General features: G+C 39.7%; 1 long non-coding RNA gene across 2 annotated transcripts in view; it reads left to right on the forward strand.

The window, feature by feature from the left end:
• Positions 1–25,400, forward strand: part of LOC308059358 — a 186,677-nt gene that overhangs the window by 78,172 nt on the left and 83,105 nt on the right. For both annotated transcript variants that reach the window (XR_013926214.1, XR_013926215.1), the window contains exon 1: positions 1–25,400. This exon is cut by the window's left edge and continues 78,172 nt beyond it; it is cut by the window's right edge. This is a non-coding gene — a long non-coding RNA (uncharacterized lncRNA).

A 25,400-nucleotide genomic window follows, 5' to 3' on the forward strand; every position in this document is an offset into this window, starting at 1 on the left:
TGGGAAAGCACATTTACTGCTGCGCTGGTGGAGTTATGAGGTGCCTGCCAGCCAGCTGAGGGCAGGAAGGGTACACTCAGCAGATGCCCTCAAGGCTGAGGTCCACCACGGCTTCCTCCCAGCAACAACCCGGGGTTTTCCTCTGGGGCATACCAGGCTGTGTGGGGTGATGCTGTAGCTGCAAAACTTGTCCTGATAGATCATCAAAACAAGGCCAGGCCTCCCACCCAGGACCCATACATCAGTGTATCTAGCACACCATTTAGACACTACCTTTTAGAGCCAGACAGAAAAGATAAGTTTACAACCTATATATGTGGGTGTATTTTCCATCTATTTTCATCTGGCAAGAACTCTTGTTAGTTTTAATAAAGAAGAATTGCAAGCAGCATAATGTATATTTGATAGCATTGTCAGCCTGCTAGATATCAGGCAAATTGTCAGTGAGACCTGTGTCCTGACTCAGAATGTAACTGTGTTCAAGAGAAAAAGCTAGACATGGGATATAGAAATTGTGGAATCACAGAATCATTTAGGTTGAGAAAGACCTGTGAGTTCATCAAATCCAACCATAAACTCTGCAAAAAAAACCTCTGTAAAAAAGCGATTTGTTCACCTCTGTGTGAAGAGCTCTAAATAGTGAGTGCAGGACTTTTAGGATATTGTTAGAAAGATGGAGAAAGAAATAGGAAAGAAAACAAGAGCTTGCTTGGATTTTGCTGAGTTTTTTTTATTTCGGAAGGTCCAGTTGCTATAGAGAAATGAAGAGCTATGAAGTGAAATCATTGATAAAGCCATCTTTTCAAAATTCCAGATAAGTGTTAAAGGTTTTGCAGTTTTAAAAGAAAATAAAAAATAAATAACTCCCAAATCTCAGGCTTACTCAAAGACCTGCAGAGTCCAAAGGAAAAGCTGGCTGAGTTTAATATTATTAGTAACCTGCTTGGGTCCATGCTCCTTGCTCCAAAACAGGGGCTGTCTGTTACTCATGTCACTATAGGCCATATGGCACCCGAGTCGGAATTAGGAGCAGCACAGGAACCTAGACAGAATGTTTTGGTTTTCTTTTGAGAGCTGTATCATGCTGTAACAATACTGTCTGTTGTATGTTTTTCAGAAACACGAGGTTCTGAACTCTCTTTGGCAGGTTTTTGATTCCTTTATGATCTTCAGAAATCTATAGAGTCAAATCTGAGTGGCCTAGTTCAGGTCATGCAATTGCCAGTGTTGAGCCCTTGCCTTATATACCACGGCTGAAAGGAATCATATGCTCCTCAGATGTTTTTATTTTTTAGTTTGTGTGACAAGATTCCAAGTTAATCTGCAGTAATAACACAGTTTTATTATAAATGTGATAAACTGCTTTTAAAACTCAAAGTCATTGTTGAATGGCTTTGGTTCAATGAACCATTGGAGGTTTCTGGACTTTGACTCTCAGCATCTATCTCTTGTGAAGGCAGAAGCTTCTGAATTTAGGATTACACCAAAGTAAAAGGGAAACTGAAAAGTAAACATATGTATGACTAGAACTCAGACAGGGTGGTCCACAACCTTGTTGGTCTAAGTGTTTCTGTTTTGCTGAGCATAGCAAGCTAGGCAATGTTAGTGATTGCCCTAGAGTGGAAGGGCCCCAGTTGTTGAGTCTGGGGGCCTTCAAGTTGGCCACCAGCCAGGAGAAGGCAGGGAGGAAAAACAGTTTTTAGAATGAGAGAGGAGAGGGGCCTAGGAGAGAAGCAGCACATTGCTGAGCCAGCCAGCAACATAAGTTTTTGCATTTCTGTTTTTATTGTGGCTTTGAAATGCACAATGTTGCTGCATCTTTGAAGACAGGTGTGATTTGGAAATCACACCTAAAACTTGATTCTGCTGGTAGGGCCTGAGCCTCCTGTTCCTCTCCATCCACAGAACACAAAAAGTCAGGTCAATCCCAGGGATCTCTTTTCTGTCCTTTTCTATGCTGTCTCTACCTACATGACCATGGCTGTGTAGCTTCTAGTAGTAAAAAGCCACATGAAATGGTGATACATGACCATGGTGATATGTGACTGTTCACACAGTCCTCCTGTATGAAACTTATGAGTAATCTGACTGGATCTTGAATTTTTGTCAGATAGCAAAAGCACAGAAGCTGGTAAAGGCAAGACTATTTGCTCTTAAAATTGATAAGGTGAGCTCTGGGTGAAAATATTTGGGACCGGGTTTTTATGAAATAGTCTTCTACTTGTAGAGAAGGGGATATCAAACAAAGCACTTCTTGCCTTTTTTTAAAAAAAAAACACCACACAACCAACCAAACACTCACACACACACACCCACCCTCACCCAAAATAGCACCACCAAACCAAACCCTTGCACAAGGAAACCTCAGACTGTAATGAAGTAGAAATTTTTATCTGCCTTGGTCCTCCATCCTTCCTTTCAACAACCTTGAATTATTCATAGTCCCCATTCTGTACTGGACTAATTTTTCCTTTTTCATGTGCTTAAAAAAAATATAAATTAAACAGAGGATTTTTACTTAAGAAAGTGAGAATAATTCTACTCTTAAAAGTATCATTATGGATTTTTTCTTTCACAAAGCATCCATCTCCTCCATTAGGATGATTAAAATCATTCTAATGTAGTGCCAACTTGGGGATTGTTCCTTCTCTCAAAGAACTATTGTAAACACTTAATCTCCTTTGTTTATATTATTCTCATGTAGAAGGCTGCTTTCTGTCTCTGGACTTGCTAAACCTTTATAGATATATCAGCTCTTTCATCTTTTTCCAGTGCCTGTTTTAGAAAGGGATTAGATGTGACCCTGAGTAGGGTAGGACTTGCTGCACAAGTGGTAAGGTTATCAGACTCCTAGCCCTTCTCCATGCCATCGCTTACTTTCACCTTGTTAAGTCAAGTTGCTTTTAGTGTTTTTTCTGTTCTCTTTTCCTGCTGTGTGACAGTAGTCAAAACAAAGATTTCTTGAAATATTTACAAATAATGATCTTCAGCATAAAAGCGCCCCTCAGGTTTTTGACAGCCCATCTTTAGCATATAGCATATGACAGAATGGGTGGCTTTAACCACATCACTTCAGTGCTTCCCTGCTGTGTGTTCCCTTGCTGCCTCATTCTCCTGCTGCCATAGCTTGGGCATGACCTACTCCATGGTCAGAGAGGTGAAGCAAACAGGAACTTAAAAAAAAAAAAACTGGTAGAGAAAAGCACAACACCACATCCTCTGAGGCTAATACCAGCTTCCTGACGTTTCTGGGGCTTCTGGGGGAAATCACATTTTGCCAGGTGCTGAGCAGCTTCTAAATGCAATGATTCCACTCACATCTCTTCATTCACTCATCAGCCAGGACTTGATTTAAAGACATTTCAGTACTATAATCATATATGTATTCTGTATAATTTTATCATCCTTATTCCTTAACCAGGATTTTTTGTCTCATCCTGATGTTTCAATCTTTATTTGTAGTGGGTTTATAACTTATCTAGTTAAAGTATTGGCTTTACCATTATCAAACAGTAACATTGCTCATTTCTTCCATTTGTTTTCCACAGCAATATGTTTTCGAGCTGACAGAGCAGAACATTGACTAAGTCTGTGAGTGTGAGGGAACTCATCCTGCAAACAGGCTGAGATGGGGGAAAACTGACCGAGGACTAGTGGGGCCAAGCGTCCACTAAAGCAAAATAATGTATGATATTCAGTACCCCTTGAGGACTCTGCTGCTGCTTACTGTGTCCTGTGAAGTTCTCTGGGAGAGGTTCGTAAGTGCCACAAGTACCTTAAGGTATTATCTCTTTGACTTTTAAATATTTTGTACATGTGTCACATTACCATTCTCGTTAAATTTGCTTTCTGCAGCACAGAATACTTACTCAATTGATTCTTCCTGTTACAATCAGCATATTTTTTCCATTGAAATCAACTCTAATTGGATTGAATCTCAGTGATAAAAGCCAAATTTAAAGTTGTTTATATGCTGCCAGAGAAAATGTTCTTTAGTACAGTAAATCTGGTTGCACACAGATGACGTTACTGAAATAAATAATCCCTCACAGATGTATTAATTTCATAATCTAAAAATGCTTTCTAAAGTGTTTTACAGTGACAAATAAAGACCAGCTTGATGATATGGTTTACAAGAACAATGATAAACAAAACAAATCTTAGTGCAAGTCTGTGAAATATATTTTTATATATAAATATGTAAAATAATATATATAAATATATATATATATATATTTAGAACAATAGCCACTTCCACTTGATCAAAACTTTTAAACACATCTTTTACTATAAAATTTCTCTCTATCCGTATTTATAAACCTAGTTATTTTGAAGAATTATGGCTTGCCTCTAGGTGCTTCCCATCCCAATCAAAGCTTAGATGACCTGCAGGAAATTTTGTTGTTTTCTCGACACTTGGAGTAGCTGGCATTCACCCTGGTGTTCTAAGGTTTTACTGCCAAGGGAAAAAAATATGACATGCATCCTTGTAAAATTTGTGCTGCTTTCTTTGGCATTCCCCTCTTTCAGGGCCTGAGTCCATGTGGTAGTTCTGCTTTGTTTTTTCTAATTACTAGCAGCTGAGAGAGTTTGTGTCCAGGGGGAAGAACTTTAACCAGCTCTAACAGGTGCTCCAAGGCCAAAGCTTTTATGCAATAATGTGTCTTAAATGAGATGTTCGCTGCACGTGACCAACTAGTGATCAAATGAAACAAAAATGGACAAGAAAATACAAGAATGTTTGTCTAAATACCTACATTTTCCAAGACACTGTGCTGAAACAGGCATGAAAGAGTGCTTATCTTTAATAATTTTCTTCTTTGTTTTTTCCAAAGTCTCTGAACAAATGAGTTGAAATCTGTTATCTTCATGGGCATGTCCAACACACTGTAAATGTTTTGGTACTCTGGAGAACATGTCTACCTTTCCTGAAATGCATCCTTTAATTGGCTCTTCAGATATTCCTGGGATCATGGAAGTGGGCAGCTTTACCTAATGTTCCTGAAAACTACTTATGAACCTTTTTCCTCTGGAAATTTGTACATCAACATCACTCGTTATGCAATGAAAAAAAATGTTTGGAAACAATTGAAATGTTTATAACAGATGATAAGAAGTAGAGAATACTTTCTACGCTTCTATCACAGTCAATAATACCTACGTGAATTTGAGATAATCTCTTTTACAGTATCCTCTGAGTGAGGTCTTGACTGTGCACTCAGGCATTATTTTCACTTATTGCAAGTTATCCATAAAGCCAAACATGTAAGTTATAGTACCTGCATTTAATTCAACTCTGGAGGACCTTAGTATATCTGTGTGGTGTTTCAGGCCATGTGTGTGCAGTATTTTCATAACTGGGCACAGGGACCCAACAGTTGCCATGCTGTTTAGAATGGAATGACCTTGACATTCTTTCACGAAGAATCCAAACCCCGACTTCTTCTGTCTTCTTAAAGGAAACCTTTATCTAAGCTCTATGGCTTACCCTGCTCCCTCCAGGAAATGCTGGTGTGGTGCCTGCTCTGTGCTCTGGGTCTGTAGCATCCTTTCTCCCTGGGGCTGGGATGGGAGCCCCACTGGAGGGGGAAGCTCAGAGTAGGTTGCAGCAGGCTGGAGTTGATTTGTCCCTTTGCAATAAATATTTCGGGAAAAAAAGTAGGGAGGACAGTGCAGAACAAATCAGTGTAGGCAACAGAGACTGAGTAATGGGAAAGGGCTGGCTTTTCCATGATTATATGCTTATATGTTTGTGCATAAGGTCATGTTCATACGTGCTGATGCCTGTTCATAGCTGTATGGTTTAAAGCTGTTGTGACTTCCTGAGCCTGGAAATGGAGATGTAGTGTAAATTAGACAAAATTACAGCAAGAAACAGCAAATTCACTGAAGACAACGTGATTTATTTTTAACATACTGAAGTCTTTGGCAATGTTTTCCCCTTTCATATTAGTGAAGATATTAACCTACTTACTTAACAGAAGAGGTTCAGGAGACCTGAATTCTAACCTTCCACCCAGCTTTTAAAATGTGAGTTCAGTTCTGGTGGTAGAGAACACAGCTGGTTGACTCTGACCATGCCCACTGCTCAGGCACAAAAGGTGAGAAAAAAGAGATCTTGGGGGCTGGTGGAATGCAGATCAAGGAGAATGAGGCAGAAAAGAAGTTAATTTTATTTTCTGGGAAGGGGCAGGGAGAGGATGGAAATTATGAGCATCTGGTCAAGTATAAAATATGTTTAGCAAATAGCTACAGATTGAATACATCAAGAAGTGCCAGAGTGGCTCATTATCTGTATCCCATTGAGGAGATATGGCAACTGGCTGGTTCAGGATTTGCTGGCAGTACAGTGAAGCTGTGCACCGCTTGAGTCTCTGCAACAGCCAGAAAGAAGTTTTTTTCCAGTGAAATCCTGTCTGTCCCCTGAATGATGGGACCTGCCCTGTTCTGTCATCCCCCTTGACTCAAGCTGCAGGCGCTCTATATTTGGCAATTTATATGGGGGTTTGATGATTTCGTATGGAAGCTTTCTGTCATATGGCTGACTAGGGTCTCAATTTTTTGTCTCACAGGTTGATGCCCACTCCTTGACTGAGTATGGTTTACTGCCAATAGAAATATTAGCCTTGCTGTTGTTGCAATTTCTATTAAATTCATTAAAATATTATTAATACTAAACCAAACTATCTACGCAGAAATCACTGTCATGTTTCTCTCAGCAGATGTACTGACTTTGTTAGCATGATAAATATATTTTGTAGCAAAAACAATAATTCTGCAGACCAGGGCAGGATTCCACTGCCATCCCTACTAGAGGTAATCAGTCAACCTAAAGTAGTAGTAGGCAGTCACACCATGAGCACCACTGAGGTACTGTGTGGTCATAGGTTTTGCTGGTTCTCATGGGTGTCACTAAGTCTTTGAGAGCAATTTGCACTGGAAAGTAAGCACCTGTATGGATGTTTTAAATACAGCTTATCTGCCTTTGTCATACAGAGTAATCGTGGGTTAGCACAGGACTAATATCGCCTAAAGGCGATACATTCTTCATTTTGCGGGGTACTGTCTTAAGTTAATGGTGTAACCATGCCCCACCTGCTCTCCATATGTGACCCAAAGGTAAAAGATTACCTAGCTTGGGTGAAGTTTGTGGAGAACAGAGTCAGAGAAGTGGAAGGGTGAGAAGAAGTAAGAGAAGCAGAGAAAAAGTGAAGAAGACTTGGGAAAACAGCACTATGAAGTTTAATCTGTCTGGTCCAAGTGGTGCAGTTTGCTTCTACTTTGGAAGTGATGTGTGTTAAACCTTTAGGAAGCATGGCCTTGTAATGCAACTTGCGGATCAGAGTGAAGTGTGTGAATGGATTCACTTTTGTTCACCTCTTTACACCCTTTGTCACTCTGTTGCATCATAAAGATCAAGAATTAGTTATTTACTCCGGTTTATTCAGTAATAAGAATTCAAGTAGACCTGCTTTAAAAAGAAATTTAAAACATTCATGTGCAAGTAATTCATGATAGGCTGTGTCACATAAATGGTGATTGAGATGAAAATGTCTGGAACAGCAACATGAGGAAACAAAGTAAATAAGAGAAAACCCAAATAAACATAAACAGTGATTGATAGTAACCAAATACTTTCACTTCCTATCTTGCCCTAACAGTTACTAGGCTTTAGCTGCAGCAAGCAAACAAGCAAAAAAACTTGCAAGGGAGGGGGTATTGTCCTAAAGACAATAGGGAGGATGCTTAAAGCAGGATATTACACATACTTCTACCTTCAGCTGTGACTGCACCACAATAGGAAAACATGTCATTGCTTGCTCCCGTTTACTCTTACTGGTATATGTCATTGCCTATTCCCGTTAACCATTACTTGGGATTAGTAGCTATTTGACACAAGGGCGTAGCTTATTAAAGAGGTTCCTGCAAAGAAAAGGTATCCTGAACACTGGTCAACAGACACCAACACAGGGAACTGTGAACTATTAGACAGGCATGGGCTGTGTCTGTGTTCGCAAGTATTTCAGAGCAATAGGAGCAGATCAATAGATCAGAGCACGTGGGGCCAAGGTCTGTCCCCTACATGTACCCCGTATGAGGCTCAGGTTATAATTTGGGTTTGATTGAGCCCATTCCCTTTGACTGAACGTCCCCACTGTGCATATAGTTTGGAGCTGCCTAAAGAATCAATTACTGTCCTAAACCTTTATGTTCGCAGCATGGTTAGTGCAAACATAAGACATAACTTGTCGATCATGCCATGCCTACATTAGCAATTATTGTGGTCCTGTAGGAGCACATCCATAAAGCAAACAGCTGGATTAAGCCTATACGAGATCTGTCAGTGTGCGGCAGTTATTTTCTCTTAGCTCTGGTCTGGTTCCAAGAACTAAGTGCTGTTTGGTAGGTAAGTGCATGGGATGTTTTCCTGGAGGTCATCTCCCCATGTCTTTTCACGTGAAAGGAATACAACTCACGTGCTCCACAGACCCTCTCCAAAGTGAACCAAAGCACAGTAACTGGTAATATTTAGGAGACAGACTTCAAAACTGCACTTCTGGTCCAACTCAAATGCTAATGTAGAGGTACCCTTTAGTCTTCTCTGGAAGGAATGACATGCACCAAAACTACTCTGTGAGCCCAACTCACATGTGGTAAACAGAGGCAATCAGGGGCTTTCTTACAGAATTGCACTGCAGCTCTGAAATTAATGCTAATATACACAAAGACAATGAGAGAAGCCTCAAAGCAAAGAAGGAGAGATCCAGAAGAAGAAAAAATACTGGCTTGTAGGCAGAATTGCTAGTGTTCTGGCAAAGACAAATACAGAAATGACTCTACTGGGGAAAAAATAGGGAACATTTGGAAGAGAAAGCACAATAACTGGGGAAAATTGGCAACAAAAAGCAATCTTAAATTAACTGTAACCTTGTGTTAAATCTTCTGTTTTGTTGATTCTCACTTCAGATCTATGTGATCACCTGAGAAATTTCTTAGTTTCTAAATAAAGCATACTCTTACATTAAAATAATGTAAAAGAGAGAAAAAAATATTTTGTTAAGATCAAGATATATATAGGCACCTGAACTGTGTTTGTGTGTGTTGTATTTTCAGAGTGTAATAACAAATATGCTTTATAACTGTTAACTACTGAAAACTGTCTGTTAAGCAGGATACTGTGTGCTTTGCTTTAAAGTGTACAAACAAAACAAGTGACTACAAATCTGCAAATAGATTTATGAAAGAGTTAAGCAGCTAATAAGGACTAAAGTAATGCTTTTAGAATATTCATGCAGTAAGTTTACCTATTGCAAATGAAAGGAATACAAAAGGCAGAGAGTACTGGGGTCAGGTCTATGGCATTCTTTTCACTTTTGAACAAAAAGCTTAGCAAGCAGTAGAAAGTAATGTTCCCATGTAGGGTCTCCTCCCACATTTTTGTCTAATAAATGATAAATGAGTTAGCACTTGTCTCAGAGGTGGCATTGGTAGACTCTTTCCTAGGCATTGTCATATTTTCTTCATCTTGTAGGAACTCAATATTTTGCCAGATCTCTATGTGAGACCCCTTATATTTGATTGGAATTAGAAAACTGTGATTAAGGGAAAAGTTCCTACATACATGAACACACACTGACCTCAACAGCATGATTTTCTTACAGAATCAGGTTAAAGTATTGTTCTAAATTACTTATATTTACAGAAACTTGGAAAGGCTCATTTACCTTACTGGCATCCTACTGTACTGTGCTGGGCATTCTGCTTTCTCTTAAAATTTGCCATCTGTATTAGAATACCAACTCCTTTTGAGTGTAGGAGTCTGAATTGTCAGCTAAAGTTTATCTTCATGGTGTACCGACACTCAAACAGATGGCAGAAAAAGGCTAATGATAATGGTTCACACTGGATTTCACCCTCTACCACAGGCATTTGTTCTGAGCATTTTACATTTTGGAAATCTGTTCTATCAGAGTTATTTAGTGATAATGTCATCAGTGAAAAGTCTGTGATCATCTGCTAGGTATGGTCAAATAATCAGTGGAAAGGACAGGTGTCAGGTAAGGATAAAGGAACAAAAGAGTCCTTTTTTTTAAGGAGATGTTTCTCCTGCTTAAAGCTATAGGAGCTACCTGCCTGCTCGCTTCCTGCCTGCTCTGTCCCTCTGGCAGGAGGCACCCTGCCTCTCCCGCCCCATCAGGGGGTGAGCCAGAAAACCTGGGGACATGGGAGTTAGGGTCGCTGTCTTGCCCATTCTTGAGTATCTACCTTGACTATTATAGACACCATATATCAGCTAAAATGTCCTCAGTAGAAGCTCTAGTCAAAATATCTGGATGCACGTAAAAGCTAGTGATTACTTCCACTCAGTTTAAGCCCTATCTCCTGCAGTGTTACTGCACAGAGAGAAAGTGAGAGGATGTGTTCATCCCATTTCTTCTTCTCAGTCAAGTGATCAAAATAGTGTAATATAGGTTTATACCAAGTACTATAGAATTTGTTTGATTCCAAGTTCATCTGTGATGCTTCTGTTGTCATGAAACATTTATTGGAGTTGTGCTTTTAGAAACCTGCAGTACCATCAAGTCTCTAACCAGTGTTATTGATCTCTCAGCAGATACAGGAGTATTCCTCTAAGGCCATATCTGACTTCTCTTTGGTGTGCTGAAGAGAGAATATGTGTGTGTGGGGGGGGAAAGTGGATCTTTTTTTTTTCCTTTCTTTAAAGAAACAGCTATTGGCAAGCACATTAAATTATTCCTTACACATAAGGCATGTTTTCTGTGGAGGCCTGCCATGTTTGTTTCATATGAAGAGAATCACACTACTTTTTTGTTGTTGTTTTTTTTTTGTTCAATCAAATGCAGGAAATGTCTGCTCATACCTCCTAAGCTTTCCTCCCACAGCAGTGATTAATCACTCCCTTTGAAGTTCTTACACTTTTACAGTTAGAAGGAAAGTATTGATAACTGATTACATTCCAGTTCTTCAAACACAGCATATATGACAGCAACAACACACATAAGTAATTACTTTGCTTTTAGTGTGACTTGCCTGTAATTCATGTTAAAGTATCTGAATACTTGGACTCTGATGTTACTTTGGGAGTTTGGAGATATTTCAATCGTTATTATAGAAGACTTCTATACTCAGAATGGCAGTGAGTAAACTGTTCTTTAAAATATGAGTCATCAAGAGTATGCATTCATTCACATAGTGATTTTAAATGTATTGCAGCCAAGGCCATCACTGTTCAGATGCACTTTTCAATTTTTATTTTTCTGTATGTGTTGCAAGGAATTTTTTGCTTGTCCATAGAACTTTGGGTATGATTTGGTATGGTGCTATATTTGATTCACAAATATAAGTTATGGTTAAATATTTAGGAAACAACAAACAAGCTATGCTGGCTAGCTCTATCACTCTTGAAGGGGTAAATTAATTTCCTACAGGTCAAGATAAGATTTCCAGTTTAAAAGGCACAGATTAATACACTGATAGGCATCTTATGAGTGCTTTGTTCAAAGCAACCTGATCACAGACAGCAGTCACTCAGGTGGGAAGGGCCCCCAGGAGGTCTCTGGTCCAACTCCCTGCCCTGAGCAGGGACAGCTCTGGAATCAGACCAGTCTGCACAGGGCTTTGTCCGGGCAAGTCTCCAGGCTCTTCTCAGTAGAGCTGCTATTTAGCCATTCAACCTGCAGCCCACATTGATAAAAATCAACAACACATCCCAGGTGCTGGACTTCACATTTTCCATTGCTGAATTCCACGAGGCTCCTGGTGACCCATTCCTGTAGCTTTTCTAGATGTTTCTGAGTAGCAGCCCTTTCATTAAGCCTATCAGTTGCACTGTCTGGTTTGGTAGTGTCCTCAGACTTGGTGAGGGCACACTCTGTCTCCTCCTTCAGGTCGCTGGTAGAGATATTGGACAGGATAGATCCCAGAACAAGGTCCTGGAAGAATTCCATTGGTAACTGGCCTTCAATCAGGTGGCCTGGCCTCTAGCCATTACACTTTGAGCCTGATAAATTTTTTTCACTCATCTAGAATTCATCCGTCCAGTATGTAACATACTGACTTGGGTATGTCAGTGCTGTGAGGAACAGCATCAAATGTAATGGTGGAAATGAACTCGAATTCACTAGTGCCATCATGTGAACAGAGTGATACTCGGATTCCTATTTTTTTAACAGGATTAACTGAATTCTGTTCTGTAGACTGGATTTCTTAAGGCAGGCTGAAAACTTATTTACATTTCAGTACAATATGTAGTCTTTTTTCTTTACAAAACTTTTGACTGCAGCTGTGCGCGTACTAGAAATCAGCTGTCATCTGGAGGTCCTGTAGAACTTCATATCATTTGTTTCCCTCTTTTCATTAGGTAGTATATATCCTACACTCTGGCTTTGTGCCAAATATCATTACTTATAATAATAAATAACACGCACATTTCATGAAGAAATACTCCCAACTTTTCCCAAATGCTGAGACTTGTGTACCTCTGTTAAAACTTAGTGGATTTTCCAAGATTTAAATTTCAGTATAACTCATAGCAGAATTTCTTCAGTGACTTCTTGACCATCTATTGCTTGTAAACTAGCTTTTCTTATGAGTGATTTTTTGGACTATTTTTCCTAATTAGAAGAAAGTGCTGAGACTCTATCCTGTAGACTATGAGTTACAGGTGTCTCAGATTCTGTAATAAAGGGTAATGCAGGAAGGATCATGTCTCAAGTGCTCCCTGTGGAAGGGAATGTCTCACCTTTTAGCTTCCTCCATCAACACTTTGGAATTTCAAGTTACTGAATTAAAACGGTGTCAGAAATTCACCACCTCTTTCTGAAATTTCAGGTGTAGCAGTTAAAGTATCTAGCACTCTCTTAACACCCTACACTGAAATAATAAAAGCTCTCAGAAACAAATTACTGATCTCACTGAATATTACTGATTTTCTGTCTTTAGCATCATGTGGGCCAGAATTTTTTTGTGGCGTTTCATCTGCTGGATAGTTACACCACATGACATCCCTCTGTACAATTTACAAATGTTTATATATATTGCTTGAAATGTTATGTAAATAAAAACTAACTCCACAGCATTATCATGATTTATAAAACTTACACTGGGATTTAGAAGCCTATTTTGCAGCTTTGTGTGACTGCACAATTTGCAGTGCAGTACAAAATGGACCTAGAACTGAGTTTGATCTGTGCTAGCATGGATCAGCTACAGGCTAACTTCTGTCCAAGAAAGTAAAGCAGCTGTCATACTCAGAGTAAGAAAACAGCTCAGAGTCAAAACGTTGCTATTAAAAAGCTGTTCTTCATGCTTCCCTTTTCAGCCCCACCACTCTACATTGGGAGGCAGTGTAGCACAAGACAGATATTACCATTTTAACTTCTTGATATCTTAGACCACTCTACTAGAGAGAGAAACCAGTAAAAGTGAGAGGGAGCTAAGCTATCAAGTCACAGACTTCGATTCCTGCAGCACTCTGGCTTTTCTCTTGGTGGCCTCCTGTCCCAGCCCAAAACAGGCTGCAGATGAATCTTTTCATGAGTTTGTTTATGCCCTGCATACTAATGTAGATAGTATAAGCACTTCTAATATACATTGCTTCTAATGAGATTTAAAGAAATGTGATTTCAGAGATTGGTTCATAGAGAAGGGGAATGAGTGACTCCGAAAGGGTGAATGAAAGGGAGCATAAACAAATGCTTACAGGAGAAGAGCAGACTGAGTGCCTGGAGCTTTGTATGGCGGTGGGGCATGTTTTCTTCAGGCACCCTAAAATTCTTAGTACAATCTAAATGTGAAAAGCAATGTCGAGACTTATTAATGTTGTCCTACCGCTCAGCTGTATGCAGTGTAAGACAAACATTAAACATGTTCTTTGGCACCCTGATGTTACTGTCCCATATCCCCAGGATGAGGTAAATTTAAAGACTTCATCTCGTTGGCAAAGAAAACAGATGGGCTACTCGGGAACTTGTGAATTATGCTTGTTCAGTTTTTCCTTAAGACTGATTGGACTAAAAACTGTGCTGCCAGTCTTTACGGTGTGACCTCACGCATAGCCAAGATTTGGTCATTTTGTGTTTTGTTGAATTTCACTTTGGAAAGCTCATACCGTGATTTGATACCTTGACCATTTGAATGCTGATTACCACCCCACCACCACCCCTTTTTGTCAAATCACATGGAGTAATTCTTGAATTTTGCAATGGTTGTGAGAAAATAAATGTATTCAAAGGGCCAGATATGTTAGGAACTGTAGGAACTGGCAGAGCTCCATTGACTTGCTGGGGTTATGCCGTCCCAGCATTCATAAAGGTCAGATGGTTACAGACTAGTGAGAGTAACATGACATTTAGGGCTTTGGCCATATTCCAGTTTCATGTGGTCAACTTTCCTTTTTTTTCAGAATTTGGGGTTTATTGGCTTATATCTAATTACCCTTTGTAAATATTCCAAATAATCTTTTAAAATGTGGCCTACTTAGATAGCAAACCAGAACATTTGGCTTGACAAAATGTGTCTGTGCTTTACTCTTGTAACACAATGACTTTGTACAGAGTCCTTTCTCAATGATTTTCAACATGTAGCTTTTATAGTGTGTTGTATTTGTGAATACTAGTCTCACAAGTGTGTGAGCAAAATGGAAAGTCTGCCAACTGAAATCAGTAGTTGTCATGCAAATGGGAACTGTGAGATGCTTGTGAACCGTCAGCCAGGTTAACTAATTGAGGGTACAAAAGAAATGAAGAAAAACATTCAAAGGAAGATTCTTACAGCTTCTTAGATTCTTGGTTCTGAGACTGCAGATGAAGATTTTCTCTGACTTCATCTGAAATTACAGAGAGAGTCAGGATGATATGACATTCTACAGAACAGCAGCACCTCTCTTAAGGGCCTCATTTTCTTGAAGATGAGAACAAAATTATTTAGACTAAATTTGGCTTGTCGCAAGTGTCAGAGTGGCTCACTCTTCCATGATTTCATTCATCTGCCAGGGTAAAACAGCTTTTGGATTCAGTAGCTGAGACGGAACAAAACTAATGATGATTATTTGTATAATCTAAAGCACTTTCTCCTCCTTTCATTTGGGAACACTTGCACTCTCTCTCTCTCTCTGTCCCTGAGTTCAGCTGAATAGCAGCCAAACTACATCACTCAGTTATCTCATTAGTCTTTTATAAAGGGCAAGACAAACAAATGAGCAACGCTGAAGTATGAAGGGCTTAATTTCAAGTCGGGGGGAAGGGTTTTTCTGTGCTTGGAGATAAAGTTGAAAAAAATGAACTTTAAATTAATCTGAGAAACACAAGAAAAATATATTTAATATTCCTGACTATAACATGAACAGGAACAGAAGAAATTTATTTAGGTTTTTTCCTCAGAGTCAAATTAGTAGAGTAGCAGAAAATAATGCATATAATTTTTTAAATTAATGAATACATTTGGAGCAGAGTTTTCTGGAAAATGGTATGTCTGACTCCTTGTGTAAGGCAAACCTGTGAAGCTTTCTCAGTAGCTTCTGTGTCCATAGCCATAACTTCTGACTTTTTTTCCTAGGTTCTGTAGGATTAACTAGATAGTGAGACCTCAAAAAATGTAAATATAAATCTCTCTTCATCTTTCAAAATTTAAAGACTATTTCAGGAGGTTTTTTTTACCAATCTCATTAAAAACACAGTAGCAAAACCAACACTATTTTTTCTGTGCATCTTTTCTCAAAAATCTTCCTCTTAGACCCCAAGGAAAAGGATATACCACATAAATAACCCAAATACAACCCAGCATAATCCCAACTGAAATCAATCAATTACCTGCCCGCCCCCCCCCCCCCCCCCCCCCCCCCCCCCGCCCCCCTCTTTCTTTCAGAATATTTTGGCTAAGTCTATGTTGCTGCATCTTTGGTTGATTACAAGTAGTTACCATTATGGTGGAGATTTTGTTACAAAGGCATCCTGTTTACATCTTGGTTTTGTATCTAGTCTCAACAAAATTGCTACAAGACTGCCACTTGTGTGAAAAAAAAAGGTGGGTCCTTTAGGCATAAAAGAATAAAAAGGTGAAGGATGATGAATCTTGTGTTATTATGGTCAGTAACTCATGCTCTGTTAATGAAAGTCTTTATGCTTGCCTATTGCACATTGAGAATAAGCATGCTTACATGTTTTGAAGAATACGTGTTTTATTATAAAAGAAAAAAAACCCCAGTTGTTAATCCTTACATGATGATGTGTGCCTACTTCAAATGGAGATGTACAAGTGATGAATTATAGCAGTCTCAAACATCTGAGAGCAGAGCCTGATACTTTTTTTCTAGTTTGGTAAAGCGGTCACTAATGAGAAGCAGGCCTTATGGTACATTGCATCATTACAGAAAACTGTAACATGGGTCCCGAGTACTAAAATACACCCAATATTGAAGTAAAAGTATGAATGGGAATCAAATTCTGTTAAAACTTCAAAAATTGTATGCTATGCTGTTGGTTCACTGACTAGCCTTTTACTCATATGCATATTGTAGTTTCGCAAGAAAGGCGGGAAGAGACCTCACAGCAGAGATTTGCCATGTGAATTAGTGTTTGACGTCATTAGAAGTAGTGCTATTTTCATTTCTGATGCAAAACTAGGTTTTTAAAACCTACAGTGTTCCCCGTGTAGAGTTCAATCCAAAACTGATTTATGTGATCTTTATTCTGGAAAGATGTGGAGAGGGTAAGTGTATGTACCATAATGTATTAGTAATAGATCAAAGCTGTTGCTCTACATGCGTTGTAAATTTGTCTTCTCATTGCTTCAATACGTTGCAGGTACTGTACAAATAACTTTTGGATAGTACTGTGTCTGAGGATAGTACTGTGTCTGATGACGCAGACTGTCCTCAGACACAGTACTGGAAGTGCAAAGTGGTTTTTCTGGTCTACAAGTTTATTAAAAAAAAAAAAAAAAAAGAGAGAGAGAGAGATACAACTTGCCATCAGGTGGTTCTTGTTCCCAGTGTGCTGGTAGTTTGGACTAATTGTCAGCTGCACATCTGCAGCAGATGTTGTTGCTCTCTGCTGCCTCCTGCTGCCCCCCACCCACCCGCCGGGGGAGATGTGACAGGGTATTTATTGGTTTGGTGTCAGGTTTATCAGTAACAGAGGCAAATACAAATGTGGTTACCCGCAGATAAAAAGCCAGACTCGGGCTTCTTCTGTAATAGGAAGCAGAGGATAAGGAGATGAGCTAAGCATGGAAAAGGAGGCAAAAAATGAGACCTGGAGGATCAGGCTTGCAGGTCCTTCTGCAGGTGTAGAAGCGTAAGGGCTGGGATAACCATCACTGCTCCTAAGTGGAGCTGACTTTGCTCCCTAAAAATAGCTTGTCATCCTTGGCTGGCCTGAGCAACAGGGACAGCACCCAGCCCGCTTCCCAGTGCTCAGCATAGGTAGCATAAGTTAAAAGTAGCATGGCCTTTCCTCTACCCGACTGAGGTACACAGTCCCCATCTAGCTGTCTACATTCCCTGCCTCCTCCCAGTAACAGTGAACAACATTTAGTGGTGATAGTGGAGCTGAAACCTTGAGGAACCACATTAAGAGAAGGGAGGACAGCCCACAGTGCCTTGCAAAGTGTGCTAAGTGATTAAGCAGCTGCTTTTGCAATTTCCTACTAAAGTTAAGCAAACCAGGCTGAACTGTGATGTGGCCCAATGTTCTGCTTTTACAATAAAGATTGATAATTTCTTGGTGTTTTCTGTTTGGTAATTTGTTTTTAAGTATTTATCTATACTGTTCCTCAACCGCATGCTGTATATCCACACCCATCGTTCATTAGCTCTTCTGTACTGCCAGGAGGCTTTCTTAGTTATCCTTTTGCCAGATTGTTTCAGTACAGATGTGTTTCAGAGCTTTTGGTATGAAAAGCCAAAAGAAAAAAATCCACACTACTTTGTTGCAGTTTTCCAGGCTGTGAATGGCAGCAATGGTGTCACTGATGACAGCATCACAGCACAGAATGTGTCATTATCGTGTACCTGGCTGTGTTTCCTCTGGGGTGCTCTGTATTTTGTGTCATGGTACCTTACTGCAGACTGCAGGGAGGAAGGGAAGCAGTACTTTTACTCCCTCTTATTTCTTCCCCCATCAAATTGGTTGCCTGTCACCAGCTGGAGGTGAACAGCCCTGCCTGCCTGGTGCCTCTCCAAAGGACAAAAACAAATGCTGCCTGTGCCTGGCCATCATGGAGGGAGGAGGGTGCAGAGGGAATACTTGTTTATCAGAGGCTTGGAAATGGCTGGGGGTCAGAATAACTCAGACTTGTCTGTGTGTTAGTGTTCAGCTCTGCTTAATATCAGACAGCTGTACTGCTTGCACAAGGCACAACCTCAGCAGATCAGCTATCTTACTTTACCATGCAGGAAAAGGCCAGCAAGGATATTTTTTTAAAATGGAAGTGTGGTTCTGCAATTTATAAACAAAAGCTAATCAGAAATCTTAAATAATAATTCCACTTTAAGTTGTTTCTTTGTTTTGTTTTCGTTTCAGGGTTTTTTGGTATCCTTTTTAGTGCAGGGTTTGTTAATGTCTGGTACAGTGGGCCAAGAAAAAAGGAACAAGCCTGAAAAAAACCACATCCTCTCCTAGGACTAGATTCTTCCTTTGGTTGTGATTCCTATTACCTTCACTAGATATTGTCCAAGTGGAGCTAAGCACAGAACTTGACCTGCTGATTTTGCAAGCCTAAGTTTAAGTTTCGTATGTGCTCTTATCCAATTAAGCAAACAACTACTTCTACCGTGAGATAAATGGTCTCCAGTGAGAGATGTCCTAAGCCTGTACTTGGCTGCTGTAGCTTTTCTTGTTTCCCACAAAACCCTTTGTCTGACCACTGGGTGTCAGTGAAAGACTGTGAAGTAATTTTCTGTAATTAACTGTACAGGAGTTTCTCTGCAGCTTTGTGGGTGTTCTTTAGTTAAGGTGGCCTGGGCAATTTCAAGCAAGCTGACTGACACACACCAGGTGTGTGTAGTAACTAGGAAAACCAGCTCAGATCAGTGACTTGCTCCTCAATCAGTTCATTATTTTATATGAAATATTTCATACTATCACGGGCAGTTAAGAAATTAAAGAAAAGACGTTTATCTTTCTTCTTCAAGTAAACCCACTATTCCCACCATAATACAATCACACGGTAGAAAGCTGGCATATTTTACTCTATTGATACTCCTTGTGCCTTAGCCACCAATGTGAAACCGGAGGTCCAAGTTCTGAAAGTTGCTGTCCTCACGCAATGTGGTCAGGAGGAAAATGCCCTCATAAATGTATGAGAATTCAGGGTGCTCCATACCTTAAAGTGAAATATATTTTTGAGGCTCTGCTCACTTTCACCAAAGGGAAAAAATTCTGCTGTGGACCCTTCTGCAGACTGGTCTTTGACTGTCTGATATAAGATGAGAGATAAGTTGAAAAGTCAGTGACAGTTTTTTAAAACTGAGGAGAAAAGAGAGTTCAGTTGAATGGAATGGGTAAATACATGCATCCACATAATAGCATCTTTATTTGCATATCACATTTATTTTATGTTAAAATTGATAACAATTTTCAATACGTCGAAGGTGTAACGGCATTGAACAGGCTGTTGGAAGGAACCTTAAGAGTTTTGGAAACTTGGCAGGAAACCAGTGGCCTTTGGGAGCTGGGCAGGTGTCGCAAGGGTTGGGGGTTATGTAATAGGCACATTAATTGTATACTGCTGTGAAAATGATCTGCTGTCAAATAACTGGGTTTCAGTGTCAGCCTGGTACTCCCTCCTTAGGCTTCAGAGTTCTCTGACCATTGAAATAAGTTAAATAATAGCTAAATGCTTGTGATCTGCTGCTCCATACTGCTGACATGTTCAGGAGGGTATTGCTGCCTTTGTTTGAACACCACTTGTATTTTAAGGACAGTTTGCAATATTAATGAGTGTAAAAGACTCTTTTAAAATCATCTGCTTTGAAGGTCATTCCTTAGAAAAAATATCTGCAGCAAATTCTTTGGTCATAGAAATAAATATATATTTATATTTATATAGTATAACTATAAAAGAAGAAAACAAGATTTGTGCCAAAAGTTTTCTTTTGCACACTACAAAATGGAATTTCCTTGAATTTCCTTTTTAGGTATTTTTACTATTTACAGAGGGGCTATTAGAAGGCACAGATACTTGAGGTCTCACTTGAATCATAGTTGTGGTAGAGAGCTGCCCTTCAAGCAAGGATTTTTCTGAACTTAAACTACCATAAAAAACATCTTAATTTTGTGCGCTGCATGTACACACAACTTGTGTTTTTAAATGAGGGAAAAGTAACAGCTGAGCACTGCTGAATTTCTTATTTGTCCCTGTGCTCTGCACTGTGCTTTGCCCACTGCTCAGGGACCGCGCGGTTGCCGCTAGAGGCCCGTCTGTGCCAGCGGGATACAGCGGAGACATTTCACAGCTGCTACCCCTATCCTTGCGGGCTGAAGTTGTGCACATGGAAAAGAGTTGCAAAGTTTCCGTTATTTTCAGTGATGTAACAGCAGGTCTGTAGGTCAAAGACAAAGTTTCTAGGCAACCCAAGTGAAGAATCAGTGTTATTTTACATGTATTGACAATAACGTACTTTTACTGCAATTAAAACCAGTATTTTTGCTTTATTCTAGAGCTGAAGTGCTCAGCCTGTACCCCCTTAGGTGTTCTAGTGAGATGAACTACATGTTTCAATTATGAGAATTTCAGTGATACTGAAATATGTTTAACTGATGCTTGAAAAGTCATGCTGTTCTGACTAGAATGCTCACTTTTTTTTTTTTTCTTTGAGAAGTTTTTTTTTTTTGGCAATGAAATATGAAGATTCTTTACTGTTCTATTGTCATTTATAGCAGTTAGAATGTTAAATATTTTTCTGCTTTAACAGGATATAGTATTGATAGTGTTCTGTGTGTAACATGCTCTCAAATGTTTCAGATCAAAGTCTATAAACTTAATGCGTTTCAACATTAAGGATTGCAGATAAGCTGGAGCCACTGTGCATTTACAAAAGCAATTTTATTAGACCTAAACAAATTACATCACAAGTTAGTTTTGCATAGTGGCAGAGTCCCAGCACTCTGGCAAATGTGCATATTAAATTTGCAGCCCAGAAAGCTAATATAATTCTTTTCCTAATAGATATAATCTAGGGCTAATATTTCTCCATATATGTAAAATATGAAAAATTTGTAAAACAAAAAAAGTTGCTCAGTAACAACATCATAATTTATTATTGTTGTGCATTACCTTAACATATTATCTCCACAATGACTTCAAAGGTGAGCTTCCACCCAAGTGAAATGAATGAAGGTCCAAGTGTTTCAGAAATATATTCATTGGGAAATATGAACAGGCTTCTCACCTGTGCAATGGTACAATGCACAACATTCTGTCCAATTTTATTCATTTTTAATAAGAGTTTCAGAAATATATTCATTGGGAAATATGAATAGGCTTCTCACCTGCGCAACGGTACTGTGCACACCATTCTGTCTGATTTTATTCATTTTTAATGAAAGACACCAATGCAAAGACTTGTGGACTTGAGCTAAAGCTGCAGTTTGAGAGAGCTTGTCCAGTGGCGGGGCTCAGCTTTAACTTTGTGGTGATAAGAAAATCAGTGTGAAGGACCACCAGCTGCTGGGACCTGGGGAGCAGCACAGGCTGCCTCTGGGAGCACCCATCCTCCCTCCATGACCCAGCCGCCCCCCCCCCCCCCCCCCCCGCCCCCAGCAGGCAGGGACACAGGCAGGGTGGCTGCACGGCAGCTGTGGGAGCAGCTTTTTCTAGGCAGTGCATCGCTTCATGTGTTGGGTTTTTTTTTGTTTCTGGCTTCACAGTGACATGGCTGCAGGGCTTGCTGCCCTCTCCCCAGCCACAGGACCAGGGAAACGTGGGTTTGCTGCTGCTGCCTTCTGACTCAGCCTGCATCTCCTCATTTGTGGGGAACGTGGGAGCCCAGTTCTTGCTACATGTTGGTCTAGTGTCCAGTAGGTCAAGACCTCATGCTCTTCCAGGCCTGCAGGCACCATGCTTATGTACCTACATGGGGAAATATTGCCAAAGAAGGGAGTGTTAAGATGATTATCAGGACATTTGCTGGGCTGGGTTCCTGCCTGGGTGGGAAGGAGGACTACAGAAATCAGGACAGTAGCACTACCTGCACCCATGGTGCAGGTCTGCAAGTACGCCTCGAGGCAATGTCTGAGGTTGCCTCTGCATCGGTGAGACAGCAAGTGTGTTGTCTTAAACATAATTCTGTGGTAAAGTTGTTGACCACATGGAAAACAGCATCGACAAACTAGAAAAGAAATTTTTCTCACTCTGAATTTGTTGTGTTATACTCATTCCTGTAGGGCACTGTTAAATTACATCAGATTTTTCAGGAAGAACCCATTGTTTCCAGAGAAGGAATCACCTCATGCTATTCTAGACATCTGTGACTGGAGACTTTTACTCTACATTTTATACTGAGGTCAACCATAGAAAAAATCTAGTCTAGAAATGAGTCATGGACTTTAACAATGAAAGCAATTAATCACTGGACCACCCTGACATGGCTTGCGGTGGTCTTTTCATCACTAGATTTTTCTATCAAAGTATAATGTTTTTATAAAAGGCATGCACTTATTCCAACAAGAATTAATTTGGGAATGTCCTATGACCTGTGCTGTAAAGGAGACCAGTCTCAGTTACTCCAGTGGTCTCTTCTGGCTTTATGATTTATGAATGTATATGTTCGCATCTATTTGCTTCAGTAGTTATTTAAAATTTTAATGTTTGTATTTTCAGTGCTTTCTTTCATAAAATTAAACCTTTTGTGGCTGCGGCTCTAGTCATGTTTCCCTAAAAGCAAACAGCATAGAAACAGTTATTGTCTTTGGCTACTTTGAGACTAAATAAATAAATCTTTTAATTAAATCTAAAGTATTGGTGAATGTAAAAGGGAATAAGAACAAACATACAAGTAATTTAGAAAGATCAGATATACAGCCAGCTAACTTCAAAACATAGTATTTACAAAGGCCAAAAAAGTAGCTTAAATTTTAAAAGTGGAATTAAAACCCCCCACAAAATAGCTCTGAACAACTTTCCAATGTTAAATTAATTAAACATTTTTAATTATGCCATGAAACCTGGGGATTACTAAAAACTGACACAGTCTATAGTCTGCTTTAAATAATACTTTGTTGTTTAGTATAAGTAGTAGGGACTAAAGGCAGTTTAATATAAATATATATGTATATACACATGAAGATCCACCTTAGAAAAAAGAGAGTAAATCTGTCTCATAGGAAGTAATCTGATTATTTCTGAGGTAAACTTAATATTTATTAAAAAACAAAACAAAAACACTCAAAAGCCCCAAAACTGTATATCTAGAAATGTAAATTTTATAGAGCTGACAACCTGTGGCTGATGTGCACGCTTTCTTCCAGGTGAAGAGCAGGCATGGCAAACAAAAGCTGGGACTGGTCCATAACTGTCTGCTGGGTCAGATGCCCCATTCTCTGAGGTGGGAGGGAGCAACACGTCTCCAGGATGCAATGTATCCATCATATCGCTTTCTCTCCGCAACTGACAGGCTGATTGTAAACCAGATAGCAGGGAGGCTGCTCTGCCGTTGCTGGGCTTGATAAACTAAACCTCCCCTGGGAAGTGCCATTAGCATTCAAAGCATGCAGTGCAGCGTCCTGACCTCACATATATTTTCAGAAGCGCTTCATGGAAAGACGTGGAGTGGAGGTGGCTACCTTGGCCTCTGGCAGAGACCCGCTGCCCTGGGAGCACCCTGTGCTGCTGCTTGTGAAGAGCAGCGTCCTGCTGGCAGGGTGTTAGCCAAGAGCTGCCTGCCAGACTTGGATGCTCAGGTGGTGTAAGACGGGGAATGACACTGATGAGTGACAGTGCTTTCTGGCTGCCTGAGGTTCTGCCTACCACTCAAGAGCACTCAAGGGCCTTTCTGTGACATTTATCAACCTCCTTTACTCTTTCAGTGAAAAAAGTTCTGGCAGTAGGGTGTGGGTCAGGCTTTCAAACCAGTCTTCAATGGTTCAGTATTCTGTTTCAATGGAAAAGATTAGGTACACCCTAGTTAATACTGCTATATTTACTGATGAGGTGTGGATTGATAGGTAATGTGTAGGGACATAAGGAAGCTGTGTTTTCCAGTTTTTCTTGCTCATTTGCTACCTCTCTATCATTTACTTTCAATTAAAAGGTTAGTGGTATAGTTCAACCACTATGGTATGAAGTTCCTGCTTCTCTAATTGCAGCTGAGGGACTATGGATAAAGAAGTAATCATGTAGGTTTGGATAAGGAATAGCTATCTTCTAGCAAGTGATCTTTGCCCTGAACTCAGCCAGGGACACTGAAGATTGTGCTGTCAAGAATGTGTCAAGAAGAAAGTGAAAATTAATATTTGCATCTCAGTAAAACTTACTGGAATAATACACATTTTAAGGTTTTAATTGAATTTCATATGTTGCCAATGTATATACTTATTTATTTCAGAAGAAATAACATCCTCTGGAAGTGAATATTTGGCCAGTAATACAGGCCTGCCTCTGAGAGCATATCCTCTGAAGGAGCTGCAGATCACAACACCCAGGCAAGCAGCTGCATGCAGAAGGGTTATTTTCTTGGGCTTTCTTTTACCTTTTTAATCCTCTTTTCTTTGCAGCTCTTTTTTTAAAAAAAAAAAAAAAAAAATCCTCTTTTTTTACAGCTACAGAATGGTCCTTTCTTTATAGGATATACAACTGTTTCTTGAAAAAGGATGTAATGGCTGCAAGCTTTCCAGGTCAGTTTATAAGTAATATGGATAATGTGTGTTTAAAACTTCCCATCTGATTTGGTAAATTTTGTCTTACCAGGCCACCTGAAATTGGGCTAGTTAATTGGAACAACTGGTTCCATAGCCTTATTATATACAATGGGGCTGCTGCTTCTCTCTACTGAGGTAGTTTGCACAGATGTGAAGGAATATAGTGGGTCAGCTGTACTTTTTTGTATGACATGCAGGTGTAGATACAATAGGAAATGTTTTCGCTGACTTTCTTAAACTGCTCAATAGGAAGCCTAGTCACATTAGTTAAATTTAGCGTGTCAGTAGTAGCTCTAATTTGCTCAATGGCAGGCAATTGAAGCATTTTTTTCGATGTTTGGCTTTGAGATTCTAAACCCACTTATTTCCTTGTTTTATCTTACTCATAAAACTGTTCATTCTTTAAGACTGCTTATATTGGTTTCATAGCCATAAGGTTAGTAGCTAGGTTCTCCATGACAACGTGGGTGGCATTCAGGTATCTGAACACCAGAGTGGCTTCAGGTGTTCATTAGTGACACT

Source organism: Falco punctatus, assembly GCF_963210335.1.
Source record: "Falco punctatus genome assembly, chromosome: 2".
Lineage (NCBI taxonomy): Eukaryota > Metazoa > Chordata > Aves > Falconiformes > Falconidae > Falco > Falco punctatus.